The 19038-nt window shown below is 37.5% G+C and overlaps 1 protein-coding gene and 1 long non-coding RNA gene across 4 annotated transcripts in view; both read right to left on the bottom strand.

The window, feature by feature from the left end:
- l(3)80Fg (dnaJ homolog subfamily C member 16 l(3)80Fg) overlaps positions 1-19038 on the bottom strand; it is a 2137133-nt gene that overhangs the window by 1992552 nt on the left and 125543 nt on the right. The gene's annotated exons all lie outside the window — the stretch shown is intronic.
- LOC137239341 (uncharacterized) lies at positions 18438-18993 on the bottom strand. The gene is made up of 3 exons (XR_010949332.1): positions 18707-18993; positions 18562-18629; positions 18438-18487 (listed from the first exon to the last, which is right to left on the bottom strand). It is a non-coding gene; the product is annotated as an uncharacterized lncRNA (long non-coding RNA).

The raw sequence follows: 19038 nt of genomic DNA, 5'->3' as shown, positions 1-19038 counted from the left end.
TTCTCTTTAGAAATTTATTTAGTCAGAACATATGTAAATGAAAAAATGAATTTAACTTAGTAATAGAAAAGAAATTAAAAAAAATTATTAGAAATTAGCGTTTTTACAACCCTTTTAAAACCAAGGCATCACTGCGATGCATTTGCATGTCGTAAACATAGTTGTGTGGGTTTTTTATTCAACCGTTTTAAAAAATGAAGGTATCACTGTGACACAATTGCAGATCGTAAAATTGCTTGTGTTTTTTTTTTTAAGCCTCCACAGGACACAGCAGGTAGAATTGAAATTACCATTTCATTCTTATTACCTCGTCTCGTAGACCATATATAACGCAACAGTTTTTGTGAATGCATTAAGTCGTTGTGAAGAACTCAAAGTGTGAAGTGCTAATTTCAGATAAAAAAATATTAAAAAAAAATAATAAGTGAAGTGACCATTTCAAATCAAAAAGTTTACAATGAATCCACCATCCTCTACACCGCAAGACGCAACTACATCAACAACTATCGAAAACCCAATGAGTCATATACCCAAGCATGATGTTACTGTTTTTGGTGTGTCTACTGATTTAACTGATCTTAATTTACCAACCCATCTGGATATCTTGAGATATTATTTTTACTTAAGCGAACGTGCTAAAACAGAACAAAAAAAGTTTTCCCATAAATCATTCACTATTCAAGTACAAGATAAGTTGATTGGAATTTGGGAAAAACTTGGTATGGAAATAATGCTGAAAAAAAGTGTATTTAATAAATTGAATAAATTGCTTGACAAGTATCAAGAGCAAATCAAGAGAAGAAACAACACCCAACAATTTACAGAGTATGTAAAATCTCTGGAAACAATTTTTTACATTGGAACATGTAAATGCGATTTGAAGGCAGCTCCATGTGCATGTGGCTGGGTTCCCGAACGCCTCAAAGAGTTCATGGACGATCAAGATAATCAGAGAAGACTAACAATGGATGCATTTATGATGGAAACTGAAGAGCAAGGAGCAACGTGTATGTCATCAATGCCAACATACCAAGATCCCGATGATTCAACATACGCACCGCCACCGGTTCAAGAAGATATGGACAGAAGCACAAGTTCACAATACACAGAGATACGATTGTTTTAACTTTGCCTTGGTATGTGACAGATTTGGTGTGCCTGACAGAGTAGCATCAGCATTGGGAATCGCTCTTTTGCAAGATTTTAAAATTAAAGATAAGCATGGGAAACCTCTCATCATGGATAAATCGAAAGTTCGCAGAGAAAAAGAGAAATGCAGACAAGAAGTGCTTCGCAAACGGTTAGATGATACCAATTTGTTAGCGTTTTCATTCGATGGCAGAAAAGAAGATACTTTAACGATAGATAAAATTGATGAGAAGTATCATACTAGGATGGTAAAAGAACCTCATCTTGTTATATTGAGAGAACCCAATTCTGCCACCACTGGCATCGGTGGGTCGGACCTCCAAAGTTAGTGGGGGTCGGTCATACATTTGGACTCGATTGGAGCACTCTAAATGGGTCAAAGTGGGATTTTTCAAAATTTGCCCCTACCTGGGAGGGGCATCAGAATTCGTTTTAGATGTATGGTGCCTTCGGCAAAGTTTCTTATTTTGATCCCTAGAGCACGATTTTCACAGAGCAATGCGCGATTTTTAAATCGACCTGCCCTGATATATATGTACCAATTTCAAGTGGTATTTAGCCAACAAAAATTGCAGTTTACTTGCCTACTCAAACCACTGTGCAAGAACAACATCAGCAAAATTTCTTCTATAGCTGAATTTAGCCCGTTGTTCGCACAGATCGTTGAACTTTGCACACTCTCAGAAACACTACAATCAAGCGCACGCTGTTCACAAAATAAACGCGACATTAAAGCGACGAAGAAGCAAATCAAAACAAACTCTATTTGTAAACAAAAATAAAGCAGCTTCTTTGATTCATGTGCATACGTTCGCACAAACAAACATATATACCTACGTTTGTATATTGCGCATTTACATTTGTACTTATTCTAGCGTAGAAAACTAAGCTTGAGATATTTTCGCCCCTGTAGGAAATTTCAAAAAATATTCATACATACCCCAAAGTATTATTATCTTCTAAAGACATATATATAAGTTAAGCCTCACAGCAAGCGAGGCGATAAAAAATTAAAGTTGCGGCGAACTGTCCGTTCACCGAATTAAAATAAACACGAGAAATATGTTAACGTTATAAAATTTATTCTGTGCTCTTGCAAGATCCAAATTGAACTAACTCGAACAAAGAAACTTACCTAAACGCTAAGTTCTTGTGTTAAAGTAATTATGCTATGCTAACCAATTATTGTATAAAAAATAGTTTACTTAACTAAAACTAGATCATGCTGTTCAATCACAATTTCTGCAACTATACCAATCGTTGTCCCAATTAACTTCCGCTTATTCTGCGCGTGTGCTGCGTCAGCGAAACTTCAACACGCAACATAGCGCGGTCACATGCTCAGCAACGTGAGTAAATGGGTCAACCGGTGGATACTGCTGTTATAACTCCTCCCCCTTTAAAGATCTGCGTCCCGCAGATCGAAGCATGAAAAATGTGAAGTGGATATATTTTTTATAGAGTCGATGTGGCTACTTGGCGTAATGTTGATTCTGACTGGTTTGACTGGTGCGCTGTCGTCCAGGTTACGGATTTCATGGGCAGATTGGCCCTTGAAGATCTTTGTGTTTGTGGCCCATTGCATCGGAATTTGAACTGGTGGAATATCTAGCTTCCTAGTATACCATTTCCATAGCATTCTGACGATGAGGGCTATTGCGAATATCGATGCAGCTTCCGTGACTAACGAGAAGTTAGTTTTCCCATTTACATACCCTAGATATCTAACGTTTTCCATCGTGATATCATGAACGTACTCCAGATTGATCTTTGTAGTGTGGTTTTTGACTTTTGCTAGTACGGCTGGCAAGGCTTGAGCTGTGATTTCATCTTTGCTGGAGAACACTTGGTTGCCAATTTGTATCGTTTCGTTACTTAACTGGATAACGTAGGTGCCATTTATATTGCTGGTATCGCTACTACTTTCCACTACACCTTGGTAGTTTGAGATAAAAATTGTGTTATCGTTTATCAATTCGATTATCGTTCCATTGCGCCTGATGAATTGGCAGCTAGCGTCACCTCCTTTCAGCAAAGGTATTCTCTTCCAATTTGCTCAAGGACTCTGATTCACATACCGTAGATGAACTGATTGTCAAGCAATTTTCCTTGAGTCCATATGTTTCTTCCTGGTTGGCGAGCATCTTATCGAATGGAAGGTCCAGTTGTTTGCCTTCGTAGATACCGGCGCGAGTAATTAGTAGGTTATACTTCTTCTCTGTTACCTTGGGTATTGATAGAACGTAGAGGAGCATAGTCCTATTTGTATATATTGATGGTTTTCCGTATTCAATTGCCTCAATTATATTTTGGTAAGGTAGTGTTTCCATTTCTGACAGGATCTGGTTGACTTCGTCCATGTCGAGTAGGTTAGTGTTAATAATTCCACGTTTAGTTAGCTGACATGCCCGTACTACTTCATTGACCTCTTCTCGGACGAGCACGATATTATGAAGGGCGCTCTGCTCGAATTGTTCTGCCTCAGCTTCCTTCATTACCGAATTGGTGCGGCTTACAATTTCATTAATTTTTTTTTGGAAATTTCTAAAGTTGCCGTGAATAGATCCTTGTTTACTTTGTATTGGTGATTATTGTTTTCTATGATTTCACCCTTGCTGTGGAGGATATTGTCCCAATCAGTGGCATCGGGTGATTCTGCTAGCCATTTCCACGCAGAGCCTATCCAGTAAATAGATCGGGAGGGCCTGATTCTTTTCGTGTTCCCCGTCAGCTCTTCGAGGCGCTGCAGAGTTTGGTTGATATAGACTTGTGCTAGGAGCTGGTCGTCAGTTCGTTTTAGTAGTTGGTAAGCCAGGTTTTCCACCTTCGATATGATAGTAGCGTACTGCTGGAGGTTGATAGCATGTATAAGTTTGAAGGATCCGCTGATGATCCACCCATTTCTGCTCTGGATACTAACGATTGGTGCCTTATAGTGGAAAATGTGGAGGCCGCTGATGGCCGACGCCAACAGTGAGAGTCTGCAATTTGAAAGACCATACCTAACATTATTGGTGTTAGTAGGTTAGTGGTTGTTGGAAGTTATTTATGTTATTGTGAGGTTAGGAGATTAGTGGGAGTGAAAAAATTGTTAGAAAAGGACGTTTTTTCATTCTATTTTTATTTTTTTTTGTTTTTATTTTATTTATTTTTTTTGCTTGTACATATCATTTGGGTTTCTTGTATATTTGTTTTTTTGTTGGTTTTGTTTTTGCGCTACATAGTAGTACCTAATAATTTCAATGTTCTACTATTTAAGTTTGTAGCAAGTAATAACGGAATTCAGAAATACATTTCTTTGGTGATTTTTTTTTTCTTTTTTTGTTTTTTTTTCCTTTTTTGTTCTTTTTTGTTGTAGGAAGTAATAACAAAATTCAGAAATACACTTCTTTGGGTTTTCTTTTCTTTTTTGTTGTAGCAAGTAATAACGAAATTCAGAAATAGGTATTTTTTTTTCATCAAGCTGCTCTCGAACCAGCTATGGGGGATCGTGGGTTTCCCTTTTGGGAGTAGCGTAGCCATTTGTCAATTTCGATGGCGCCACCACCTACTAAGGCACGATTGGTCCCACTAATAAGCCCGCTCTTGTAGCTATGATTTCAAATGGTTTCTATTCATTATGTGCATTGCCGCGTTTCTTTACATTTTTTATGTGCAATTTATGGATTTTTTTACCACTAAGTGTGGTTACTGCGACTTTGTTGTCTTTGGCAACTAATTTTTTTTTTGAAAGGTGGTTTCTGTTTTCCCTTAATCTGTTTATCCTTCACGTATATGACATCGTTTTCATCATAACGCTCCGGTAGGGATCTTTTCCTGTTGCACCGTTCGATCTGGGCAATTTGCTTTTGGGTTAGCAGTGTTTTCAGGTATTTATTTATCTTCCTACTTTTGTCTAGGAGTTCCTGGTAATTAGAGGCTTTTGAACGATTGAAAAATATCTCACTTGGGTTTCGGTTTGTTACCGAGTGAATGGTATTGTTATAGCGATCTACTGCTATATTTACCAGCTCTTTTGTCTTGAAAGTGGGATTGTCTAATTTTAAACACCTAAATATTTCGATAAGGGTGAAATGGAGCCTTTCTACTTGGCCATTCACCTCACTTCTCTGGGATGGCGTACGATAAAGGCTGATTCCTAACGATTCGAGCAAATTTTGTATTATCGGGCTTATCAATCCTCGTTCATTGTCGGTTACCAAAATTCTAGGGGTCGTAAAATAGTGTAGTAGTTTCACCATTTTCTCTTTAAGGTGCACAGTGGATTTGTTTCTAATGTGGAAAAGTTTAGCAAATTTTGAGAATAAGTCGTTGAATTTCGAACAAGTCGATGTGAATGATTTCACAAGGACGTGACGGGATTGGTGTCCTTTGTAGTTCTGGCGTATTTGGGTGCCTATCATACTTGCTAAGTTTACATGTTTCGCACGATGAAACACATGTTCTAATCTTATTGCTCATTCCCGGAAAGTAGTGTCGCTCTAGGATTTGCTTTCTATTCTGTGGGGTTTCGATGCGCTCTTCTATGCTCCTCCTATATGACTTCAAGGACTCTATCTGGGTTTCGTAACTTCTACAAGAATTTGAGCTACCCGTATTTTATAGTGTAAAAAGCTTTCTAAATATACCTTCTGGAGCAACCCTAAGTAACTTTCTGGCATTTTGATTCCGTTGATTACATTTGGTCTAAGCTTTTCTTTAAGCACATTAACGAGTTCTTGTTCGCATATACCCTCTATTCCTACATAGTGTCGCAGGTAACCAGGATGAGGTTCCTCGCATATTTTTAACCTACCCCCAAACACAATCTGATACTGAACACGTTCAAAGGTACCTCGACGAATGGCATTAAATCTGAGTTATCCCGATCTGCGCTATGAACGGTGTCGCAGGTAACCAGGGTGAGGTCCTCGCATATTTGTAACCTACCCCCAAACACAATCTGATTCCTGAACACGTTCAAAGGTACCTCGACGAATGGAATTAAATCTGAGTTATCCCGATCTGCGCTATGAACGGTGTCGCAGGTTGAGCCGCCGTCGTTTTCCGAATACGACGTTGAGCCCATGGTTGCGTTTTCGCGGGCATTTTCGGATTCGGACGTCGTTGTCAGTTGATTTACCTGAGTTTTTAACCGAGAGAGAGCGTCAGATACGACGTTCGATTTTCCTGGCTTATAGATGAGTTCGTAATTATACTCCTCTATCCTAGATTTCCATCGCTTGAGCTTGGCGTTATAATTACGGTTGCTTAAAGAGAAGGTTAGCGGTTGATGATCGGTAAAAATTCGAATCTTCCTTGCACCATAAAAATAATTTCGGAGGTTGTCTAAGGCCCAGACGATGACTAGCATTTCTTTTTCATTTGTTGCGTACCCCTCCTCTGTGGTGGTTAAACTTCGTTATATGAACGCTATAGGCTTGTCTTTGCCATCGTGGTCTTGTGAGAGCACCGCACCGTTCGCAAAATCAGCCGCATCAGTCGTTAGATTCAAGGCCTTCTCAAAGTTGGGGAATTTCAGGACTTCCGCGGTCGTCAGTATTTCCTTAAAATTACTGAATGCCTTTTGTGCTTCTTCATCCATTATTATTGCTACTTTTCTTGATTGTGTTGCTCTTACTTGTGCGTGTTCGCCCCGTGTTAGGTTGGTTAGTGGTTTGGCGATTTTTGCATAATCCCGGATGAATTTCCTGTAGCAGGAAGTTAATCCTAAAAAACTTTTGAGTTCTTTTAAATTGGAGGGAGGGAGCATATTTCTTATTGAGACTACTTTTTTTGGGTCTGGTAGTATACCCTCGGATGTCACAATATATCCCAGAAACTCCACGCTTGTTCTTAAGAATTGTGTTTTTTCTAAATTGACTTTAAGACCAGCTGTTAAGAGTCCAGCAAGAATCGCTTCTATATCTTTGAAATGAGTAGCTTCAACTTTGCTAAAGATGATGATATCATCAATGTATACGAAGCAAATGCGGCCTATAAATTCTTTGAGCACGTCGTTTATCATGCGTTGGAAGATAGAGGGTGCATTTTTGAGGCCGAAAGGGAGTCGCAAAAATTCGTATTTTCCATTCATGGTGGAAAATGCGGTTTTTGGGATGTCGCTCTCCTTCATAGGAATTTGGTGGAACCCGGAGGTTAAGTCTATTGCGATGGTGCCATTAATGTCTGGTATAGGATATGTGTCAGGAATGGTTACGGCATTTAGACGTTTAAAATCTATAACCATTCTGTATTTTTTCTCACCATCAGGCTGCGATTTCTGTGGCACAATCCATATGGGCGAGTTGTAGGGGCTTTTCGAAAGACGAATGATGCCTTCTGATAGTAGATCCTTAATTTGTTTTTCTACTTCGCTACGCATGTTGACTGGGTAGGGGTAGCTTTTAGTGTAGATGGGGTTTTCTGTTTCGGTTCTTATCTCTGCCCGGACGTTGGTTTCGATCTCCATTCTACGATCGACTGGACCGAACACGTTTTCATATTTGTTGAATATCTTTCTCAGTCCTTTTCTAATAGTCAGAAATACTGGGGTCAAAGGGAATGTCTACGTTGATACTATTGACTTCTTGTACCTTTTGTCGCTTAAGGGGCAGAAAAATATCTGGTTTTGGTATGAGAAGATTTAATTCCCTATCTAACACTGCTTTAATCTCTTAGTGTATCGTCACCTATGATACCATCGAAGGATTTGAGTGCTGGAAGAACAAAGAATGTGGTATGTAGATCTTTACCAACGAATTTAAAAAAATTTCCGCACACTTTTTTGTCTATTCTTATTTCTCCCCCGCAGAGAATACATGGAAAGGCTTCTCCACCGGTATGGTATTTCGAGCTATGCGCTCGCTAATATAGTTCTTGTTTGCCCCCGTATCCACTAAAAACCTGAGTGTTCCCTGACCTTGCGTGGTGTATTCTAAATACGGTACGCCGGACACGAGGCCCCTACCGTAAAATTTACCTGATCCCCGGTGGGTTGTTCCTTATTGCTTTCTATAGTGCCTTCTACGCCCTCCTTTTCATCTATTGGCACCAAATGGAACAATTTTTGTTTTTTGTTTGCTGAAAACCCTGAAGAACTAGGTCCCCTTTTTAGACTATCCTTTCTTCGGAAATTGGAGCTATTGGATTGCCGGCTTTGGGAAGATTGATCAGCATCCATTCTTGTGACGCCTGAGGGGCTGTTGTTGTTGCGCCAGCTCTGCGAATATTGATTACTAACGCGAGATTGTCCTGACCCTGGGTGGTATGTGTTTGATCCTAACTGGCTTGGGACTCTATTTATAAGACTTTTGTTTGTTGGGGCTGTGTACCTATATCTAGATTGGTACTGAGGTGGGTAATCCCTGTTGCCTTGCTGCAAATGACGCGATTGATATAAATCAGTGAACATTCTGTCATTTCTGTTGAATGTTTGTGGGGCTCTATAAATGGCATTTCTGCTATCCACGTTCATAAATGCGAGGCATGATGAGTATGCCTCTGGTAAGGATTTTGGTTTCTGTATGAGGAGCAGCGTCGGCAAGTCCCCATTTAGACCTCTTATAAAGACGCCGAATGCCCTTCTTCGGTGCGTCTCCGCCAAAGCCTTAACTGTTTCATTATGCTCGTATTTTTCCGTATTGATAGTGTTTATCATTAGGGATAATTACTTGTTAATTTGAGCGTAAAATTCGGAGACTTCTTGGCGTCCTCGAGTCATGTGGGTTAGTTGCTGATCGAGCGTTTCAATTTCTCTGGCATAGGCATAGTGCAGGGAAATGATTTCCTTAATACTTTTCCAATCAGCATCCAGGATATTGTGGGAGATCAGTTCAGCATCCGCTGCCCCCTAATCTTATACCTAATAAGCCTTAATATCTCTATAGATCGGCTTGTGCCGAACAACCTGATAATCCTTAACGATTTGTTCTGCGCTGTGGATCCAAAAGGAATAGTGTTCTCGTGATCCGTCAAATATTTGGAGTTCCTTGACAGAATCTGGAAGTTTGGAAATTTCGTTCAGTTCGCCCTCAGTCCGAGGGCTTACGAGTGGCTCCTCTACTGGTTGTGGGTCGGTGTCTGCAGATTGTCTGCGCACATCCTCTAGCTGTTCTTCTAGTCTTACCAAATTTTGGCTGAGTCCCTGTATGCACTCTACATTGCTCTTTGTTTCGACACTTTTAAGGCGTTCCTCGAAGCAGTTTAGTTGCGAGAGAATGGCGTTTACTGCGCCATTTATTTTCAAAGGGCTTTTTTCATTTCCTCAGTGTTCACGTTTTTTATTTTGGTGTCTGTTTTAAATACTTTTTTCCTTAGTACGTATTATTTTGTTTCGCTTTACTTTCACTTTACTTTTTTGTGTTCGATTTAAATACTCTTTTTGCTAATTAGTCCTTTTTTACCAAATTTTGTTTCACTTTACTTTTTTTGTGTTCGATTTAAATACTTTTATTAATTGGTCCTTTTTTACCAAATTTCATACTCTGCACCGAGAACTGCTCGGGCGCCAGTTAAGCCTCACAGCAATCGAGGCGATAAAAAATTAAAGTTGCGGTGAACTGTCCGTTCACCGAATTAAAATAAACACGAGAAATATGTTAACGTTATAAAATTTATTCTGTGCTCTTGCACGATCCAAATTGAACTACCTCGAACAAAGTAATTTACCTAGCAGCTAAGTTCTTGCGTTAAAGTAATTATGCTATGCTAACCAATTATTGTATAAAAAATAGTTTACTTAACTAAAACTAGATTATACTGTACAATCACAATTTCTGCAACTACATCAATCGTTGTCCCAATTAACTTCCGCTTATTCTGCGCGTGTGCTGCGTCAGCGAAACTTCAACACGCAACATAGCGCGGTCACATGCTCAGCAACGTGAGTAAATGGGTCAACCGCTGGATCCTGCTGTTATAACTTATATATACAGATCATTTACAAATACACGTTTATTTACACACGTATATTTACACGTACATGGGTCATTATTTTACAAATCGTACGAATTTGTAGAAAAAAAATGTTTAACTATTTTAAAAGCACCAAATTTATTTTCCAATATATCCCACAAATGCTCGATAGGATTCAAGTCTGGGGACTGGGGTGGATGCGGGAGCACAGATTTGCAATTGTAAAGCAAGAAAGTTCGTATAACTTCAGAACTATGCTTGGGGTCATTGTCTTGCACCACCTTGAAACCAGAGCCGAGACCCAGTTTCTCGGCACTCTGTTTTAAATTGTCTTTCAGAATAGATAAATATTTAAATCTATCCATAGGATTTTCTACAAATGCGAGATTTCCAACTCCGCAAGCTGCCATTGTGCCCCAAACCATGACATTGCCGCCACCGTGCTTTACGGTAGGAGTGAGGTTTTTTTTTGCCAGAGCAGTATTCGCTTTCCTCCATACAAATCTTCTTCCATCTGACCCAAAGATGTTGTATTTACTCTCGTCCATAAATATAACATCGTTCCAAAAATCATCCGGCTTATCAACATAGGTTTTCGCGTACTCCAATCGTTTTACTGCATTCTTCGCTGATATAAATGGCTTTCTACGTGAGACGCACCCCTTTGTACCCTTTCGATTTCAGGAAATTTCTGATGGTTTGTGGGTTAACAACGGGCCCCCACCAGTTTCCTCTAGGTTTGCTGCAATCTTAGGTGCTCCGATTTTCGGGTCAGCTTTAACCATCCGTTCTATTACTCGCTCGGTATACTGATTTAATTTTTTTTTCGTCCCCTACCTTTTGCCATAATAAACGTTCCATTCTTTTCAAACGTTTTTTCGACGGATTGAATGGTAGCACGAGGTCTGTCAACAATTGCGGAAATTGCACCATAGCTCTTTCCTTCTAATTTTAGCTTAACAATTAATTTTTTGATTTCAACCGGTACTCCTGAGTGCTTTTTAAGCACTTGACTATCCATGTAGCAGGAAGTTAATCCTAAAAAACTTTTGAGTTCTTTTAAATTGGAGGGAGGGAGCATATTTCTTATTGAGACTACTTTTTTTGGGTCTGGTAGTATACCCTCGGATATCACAATATATCCCAGAAACTCCACGCTTGTTCTTAAGAATTGTGTTTTTTCTAAATTGACTTTAAGACCAGCTGTTAAGAGTCCAGCAAGAATCGCTTCTATATCTTTGAAATGAGTGGCTTCATCTTTGCTAAAGATGATGATATCATCAATGTATACGAAGCAAATGCGGCCTATAAATTCTTTGAGCACGTCGTCTATCATGCGTTCGAAGATAGAGGGTGCATTTTTGAGGCCGAAAGGGAGTCGCAAAAATTCGTATTTTCCATTCTTGGTGGAAAATGCGGTTTTTGGGATGTCGCTCTCCTTCATAGGAATTTGGTGGAACCCGGAGGTTAAGTCTAAGGTAGTAAAGTATTTTGCATTTCCCAACTTGCGATGGTGCCATTAATGTCTGGTATAGGGTATGTGTCAGGAATGGTTACGGCATTTAGACGTTTAAAATCTATAACAATTCTGTATTTTTTCTCACCATCAGGCTGCGATTTCTGTGGCACAATCCATATGGGCGAGTTGTAGGGGCTTTTCGAAGGACGAATGATGCCTTCTGATAGTAGATCCTTAATTTGTTTTTCTACTTCGCTACGCATGTTGACTGGGTAGGGGTAGCTTTTAGTGTAGATGGGGTTTTCTGTTTCGGTTCTTATCTCTGCCCGGACGTTGGTTTCGATCTCCATTCTACGATCGACTGGACCGAACACGTTTTCATATTTGTTGAATATCTTTCTCAGTCCTTTTGTAATAGTCAGAAATACTGGGATCAAAGGGAATGTCTACGTTGATACTATTGACTTCTTGTACCTTTTGTCGCTTAAGGGGCAGAAAAATATCTGGTTTTAGTATGAGAAGATTTAATTCCCCATCTAACACTGCTTTAATATCTTAGTGTATCGTCACCTATGATAACATCGAAGGATTTGAGTGCTGGAAGAACAAAGAATGTGGTATGTAGATCTTTACCAACGAATTTAAAAAAATTTCCGCACACTTTTCTGTCTATTCTTATTTCTCCCCCGCAGAGAATACATGGAAAGGCTTCTCCACCGGTATGGTATTTCGAGCTATGCGCTCGCTAATATAGTTCTTGTTTGCCCCCGTATCCACTAAAAACTTGAGTGTTCCCTGACCTTGCGTGGTGTATTCTAAATACGGTACGCCGGACACGAGGCCCCTACCATAAAATTTACCTGATCCCCGGTGGGGTGTTCCTTATTGCTTCTATAGTGCCTTCTACGCCCTCCTTTTCATCTATTGGCACCAAATGGAACAAGTTTTGTTGTTTGTTTGCTGAAAACCCTGAAGAACTAGGTCCCCTTTTTAGACTATCGTTTCTTCGGAAATTGGAGCTATTGGATTGCCGGCTTTGGGAAGATTGATCAGCATCCATTCCTGTGACGCCTGAGGGGCTGTTGTTGTTGCGCCAGCTCTGCGAATATTGATTACTAACGCGAGATTGTCCTGACCCTGGGTGGTATGGGTTTGATCCTAACTGGCTTGGGACTCTATTTATAAGAGTTTTGTTTGTTGGGGCTGTGTACCTATATCTAGATTGGTACTGAGGTGGGTAATCCCTGTTGCCTTGCTGCAAATGACGCGATTGATATACATCAGTGAACATTCTGCCATTTCTGTTGAATGTTTGTGGGGCTCTATAAATGGCGTTTCTGCTATCCACGTTCATAAATGCGAGGCATGATGAGTATCCTCTGGAAAGGATTTTGGTTTCTGTATGAGGAGCAGCGTCGGCAAGTCCCCATTTAGACCTCTTATAAAGACGTCAAATGCCCTTCTTTGGTGCGTCTCCGCCAAAGCCTTAACTGTTTCATTATGCTCGTATTTTTCCGTATTGATAGTGTTTATCATTAGGGATAATTGCTTGTTAATTTGAGCGTAAAATTCGGAGAGTTCTTGGTGTCCTTGAGTCATGTGGGTTAGTTGTTGATCGAGCGTTTCAATGTCTCTGGCATAGGCATAGTGCAGGGAAAGGATTTCCTTAATGCTTTTCCAGTCAGCATCCAGGATATTGTGGGAGATCAGTGCAGCATCCGCTGCCCCCTAATCTTATACCTAATAAGCCTTAATATCCCTATAGATCGGCTTGTGCCGAACAACCTGATAATCCCTAACGATTTGTTCTGCGCTGTGGATCCAAGAGGAATAGTGTTCTCGAGATCCGTCAAATATTTGGAGTTCCTTGACAGAATCTGGAAGTTTGGAAATTTCGTTCAGTTCGCCCTCAGTCCGAGCGCTTACGAGTGGCTCCTCTACTCGTTATGGGTCGGTGTCTGCAGATTGTCTGCGCACATCCTCTAGCTGTTCTTCTAGTCTTACCAAATTTTGGCTGAGTCCCTGTATGGACTCTACATTGCTCTTTGTTTCGACACTTTTAAGGAGTTCCTCGAAGCAGTTTAGTTGCGAGAGAATGGCGTTTACTGCGCCATTCATTTTCAAAGGGCTTTTTTCATTTCCTCAGTGTTCATGTTTTTTATTTTTGTGTCTGTTTTAAATACTTTTTTCCTTAGTACGTATTATTTTGTTTCGCTTTACTTTCACTTTACTTTTTTGTGTTCGATTTAAATACTCTTTTTGCCAATTAGTCCTTTTTTACCAAATTTTGTTTCACTTTACTTTCACTTTACTTTTTTTGTGTTCGATTTAAATACTTTTATTAATCGGTCCTTTTTTACCAAATTTTATACACTCTGCACCGAGAACGGCTCGGGCGCCAGTTAAGCCTCACAGCAATCGAGGCGATAAAAAATTTAAGTTGCGGTGAACTGTCCGTTCACCGAATTAAAATAAACACGAGAAATATGTTAACGTTATAACATTTATTCTGTGCTCTTGCACGATCCAAATTGAACTAACTCGAACAAAGTAATTTACCTAGCAGCTAAGTTCTTGTGTTAAAGTAATTATGCTATGCTAACCAATTATTGTATAAAAAATAGTTTACTTAACTAAAACTAGATTATGCTGTTCAATCACAATTTCTGCAACTACACCAATCGTTGTCCCAATTAACTTCCGCTTAATCTGCGCGTGTGCTGCGTCAGCGAAACTTCAACACGCAACATAGCGCAGTCACATGCTCAGCAATCCTGCTGTTTAACTTATATATACAGATCATTACCAATACACGTTTATTTACACACGTATATTTACACGTATATGGGTCATTATTTTACAAATCGTACGAATTTGTAGAAAAAAAATGTTTAACTTTTTTAAAAGCACCAAATTTATTTGTTACAATCTTTTCGCAATTTAAGTCAAGACATATATCAGGATTTCCTCGAAAAAAAAAATTTTTTTAGAGATCTGCATGTGCTCAGATCCGATGGGTAAACAAACTTGCCCGCATTCAAAATGCTATATCTTTGATTCCACTCGTCGTATCTTATTCATTTTTGTTTTATTTTGAAGGTAATAATATTTACTTTATAACTGCGTTATTAATTTTTTAAATAATTATTACACACTGTTTTCCTCACGAATATTTTCGAAAAAATATATATAATATGCGATACACTTGCATCTAAAAACCCTTTTATTTTAAGTTGGACAATTTTGTGGTTCAAAAGATATCAACTCATTTCTGACCTGACTTCGACCAAGCTGCTTACATTTACTTGCCGCAGGCACGTGCTACAATTGTATACAGCCAACGCCTGCCTGTGTATGCATGCATGGTCAACTTAACTACAACATATATATATGTACTTCTAAATAAACCCTACCAACCAAAACTGCGTAAAAACTGGATAATGCACACGTAAAGAAGTGGATAATTTTGTATAGGCAGTGTGCGGATTTTATCCACTTTCACCTGGAACGAGTCGTGTATGTGTGATCGCGCATCCTTCTCACACTAATCAAAAGTGTTATAAAGAAAAGTGCATAGTACATAACTGAAAATTTCCCATAACCAGGGTTGTATTTTGTAGGGATGCCATATCGGAAAATTTTATGTCTAAAAAATACCCAAAATATTTACCAAAATACCTAAAAAAACACTCCAAAATACCCAAAAAATCTCCAAACTTTTTTTTTAATGAAAGCGTTTATTTAGTAATATAAAAATTAATTTAAAATTGTACTAAAGGCCGTCTTATCATAAAATATTAAGAATACATCTGTTAGAAGGACATCTTACATTAAATTTGTCTTTATCGCACATAAATTTTAAGGTAAAACGGTTTTAAGGTTATTAAATAGCATAAATAATAATTATTTGTAATCACAATTATTTTAAGTATTTACTAAACTATAATCTTTTTTATATAAATTAAAAAAGAAATACAAATAACATTGAAATAAAATAATCTTGAATAACAGCGTAATATTCGGATTTTGTTCATTAAAATGACATTTTTTTATTATCAAGGTAATTAATTTGATCATATGTACACTGCATCAAAAAATTGTTAATACAGTACTTCTTGCAAAATAAAAGACATGATATCAGTTGCGTTAATTGGTGCAAACGAAAATCCTTTGGAAAATTAATTATCACTTTATAAGGACGAAATAGCATTAAAAAATCTTTGACAATTTTTAACCGCTCACATTTTTAATTCGAGTAACCCATAAGTTCCGTTGAATCAAGCTCAAATAATTGTACATACAGCAAATATGTACCGCGAAAACAATTCAATGCTTGCTGTGTTAAGTAACGGTAATTATTTTTGCGTCATAAGTAGGCATATTAGAAGTTATGTATGCGTTGTTTTTCAGTGCATTTTTTTAACTTGTAGTAGTAAACACCTCGAAATGGATAGTCAAGTGCTTAAAAAGCACTCAGGAGTACCGGTTGAAATCAAAAAATTAATTGTTAAGCTAAAATTAGAAGGAAAGAGCTATGGTGCAATTTCCGCAATTGTTGACAGACCTCGTGCTACCATTCAATCCGTCGTAAAAACGTTTGAAAAGAATGGAACGTTTATTATGGCAAAAGGTAGGGGACGAAAAAAAAAATTTAATCGGTATACCGAGCGAGTAATAGAGCGGATGGTTAAAGCTGACCCGAAAATCGGAGCACCTAAGATTGCAGCAAACCTTGAGGAAACTGGGGGGGGGGGGGGGGGGGGGGGGGGGGGGGGGCGTTGTTAACCCACAAACCATCAGAAATTTCCTGAAATCGAAAGGGTACAAGGGGTGCGTCTCACGTAGAAAGCCATTTATATCAGCGAAGAATGCAGTAAAACGATTGGAGTACGCGAAAACCTATGTTGATAAGCCGGATGATTTTTGGAACGATGTTATATTTATGGACGAGAGTAAATACAACATCTTTGGGTCAGATGGAAGAAGATTTGTATGGAGGAAAGCGAATACTGCTCTGGCAAAAGAAAACCTCACTCCTACCGTAAAGCACGGTGGCGGCAATGTCATGGTTTGGGGCACAATGGCAGCTAGCGGAGTTGGAAATCTCGCATTTGTAGAAAATGCTATGGATAGATTTAAATATTTATCTATTCTGAAAGACAATTTAAAACAGAGTGCCGAGAAACTGGGTCTCGGCTCTGGTTTCAAGGTGGTGCAAGACAAGGACCCCAAGCATAGTTCTGCAGTTATACGAACTTTCTTGCTTTACAATTGCAAATCTGTGCTCCCGCATCCGCCCCAGTCGCCAGACTTGAATCCTATCGAGCATGTGTGGGATATATTGGAAAAAAAAATCAGAAAGCACACAAAAAGAACAGAGAGCAATTAAAAAGGATTATCCAAGAGGAGTGGAAAAATATTTCGTCTGAGGAAACCAAAAAGTTGGTATTTTCCATGAAAAGTAGGCTAAAGAGCGTAATTGAAGCAAAAGGGTACCACATGTCTTATTAACACGTTTTAATTCTAAGTAAACTTTAAGTTTTCTTTACTGAATGTACAATTTTTTTATGTAAGATTTTGAAGATAATTACTTTGTGTTATTTTTGTTATGAATATACCTTACTTATTCGTAAAATTTTTTGTTATTGGTTGCTTTTTGAATAAAAAAATTAAAGACAGTGCAAATATACAGTAAAATTCGTTTAATACTGAAGATTTCACCATTTTCTTCCCAAAGTCAGTGCTGTATTTAAAATTTTTTGATGCAGTGTATTTAATTAGCGAGCTTTGCTCATTATACAATGGTTTTTGTAATTGATATTAATTAATTCGCTAATTGATAAAATATCAAAGCTGATTAGGCCGAGCTTTTAAAAGGGCAATTCCATTAAAAACTAATCAATCGATAAGCTAAATTTTTCAAATCAATTAAAACTAAGGATTATTGTGATAAGTATCTTTTTAATTATATTATTTAATAAAGGAACTATTAGCTTTTTGGTCACTCGATTTAATAAACTTTGATATTTATCAGAGAGTCAGTCAGTTATTTTTAACAAAAAGCCACAATGAATGAAAAATACTTGTATAGCTTTGCAAACAAATTTCTTACTACAGAGGTGTTGTTCTAAAATATACAAAATTTTGGAAAAAACTTTTTGATTCGATTGACAGTATTACCAAAAGTACAATAATTTAATTATATTTCTTTTGGTATATGCTTAAACTTGAAACTCGTTGCAAGGAGTAAAAAACATACACTTTTCTTACAACTTTACAAAATTTCACCAAGTTTTCCCTAGCTATATACATGTATCTCTTATTTTCCAAAAATTTAAAAAAATCGGTTATAGATGTAAACGATAGTGTATCGAAAGATAAGTAATCAAATTATCTTTCTTTTGATATGTGCTAGCATTTATTACTCGTTTACAATGAGTGAAATATGTTCACTTTCGTTACAACTTTATGAAATTTCTCAACATTTTCTCTAGCTACATATATGTGTCTTCAAATTTGAAAACATTTTCAGAAATAGTTTATCAATTTAAACGATAGTAGTATGGAAAGAAAATTACCTTTCTTTTGATATATACTAGCATTTATTACTCGTTTACAATGAGTGAAAAATATTCACTTTCGTTACAACTTTATAAAATGTCTCAACATTTTCACTAGTTACATATATGTGTCTATAAATTTGAAAAAATTTTCAGAAATCGTTTATCAATTTTAACGATAGTAGCACCGAAAGAAAAGTTATCAAATTACCTTTCTTTTGATATATACTAGTATTAATTAATCGTTTACAGCGAATGAAAAATATTCACTTTCGTTACAACTTTACAAAAGTTTCTTAACATTATTTCTAGATATATAGTTAAACTAATATACAAAAAATTTATTTTCTGCGTTGCCAGCAGATCCATATCAGCGTAAGTGGTTGTCATGATGGTCCTTATGCTCGCAAAGATATATTTGCTACTGGAAAAATAGAAAAAAATAAGTCAAAATTAGTTATAGATTCATTATAACTTTCAGAGACAGGCTTTATTTACCTTTTCTAAAATTCTGCTTACTAAAGCTATGGTTGCATCCTGTGAAGAAAGGTTGAAGTATTTGATTGCTAACAAAAGAAAAATAAAATAAAAGTCAAAATTAGTTATAGATGCAATATAACTATCAGAGACAAGCTTTATTTACCTCTTATAAAACTCTGCTTACTAAAGCTATGGTTGCATCCTGTGAAGAAAGGTTGAAATATTTGATTGCTACCAAAAGATAAATAAAATAAAAGTCAAAATTAGAAATCAATTAAACAAAACTGTCTAAGTCTGAATCGTTCCTTTCTTAGAGCTCGGGTTAACGAAAGACACTAGTGCTGAGATGAATATTTGCATTGCTGAAATAAAATTAAAACCAAAATTAGTTATTGATTCAACACAACTTTTAAAAAGTTGATCTTCGCTTTTTTTATAGTTAAATTGTTTTTGCAATTTTTTAGTAAATGGGGATTTCAGAGGTTAAATAAAAAT

Source organism: Eurosta solidaginis, chromosome 1 (genome assembly GCF_040869045.1).
Source record: "Eurosta solidaginis isolate ZX-2024a chromosome 1, ASM4086904v1, whole genome shotgun sequence".
Lineage (NCBI taxonomy): Eukaryota > Metazoa > Arthropoda > Insecta > Diptera > Tephritidae > Eurosta > Eurosta solidaginis.
This window is presented reverse-complemented; position numbering and strand designations above follow the sequence as displayed.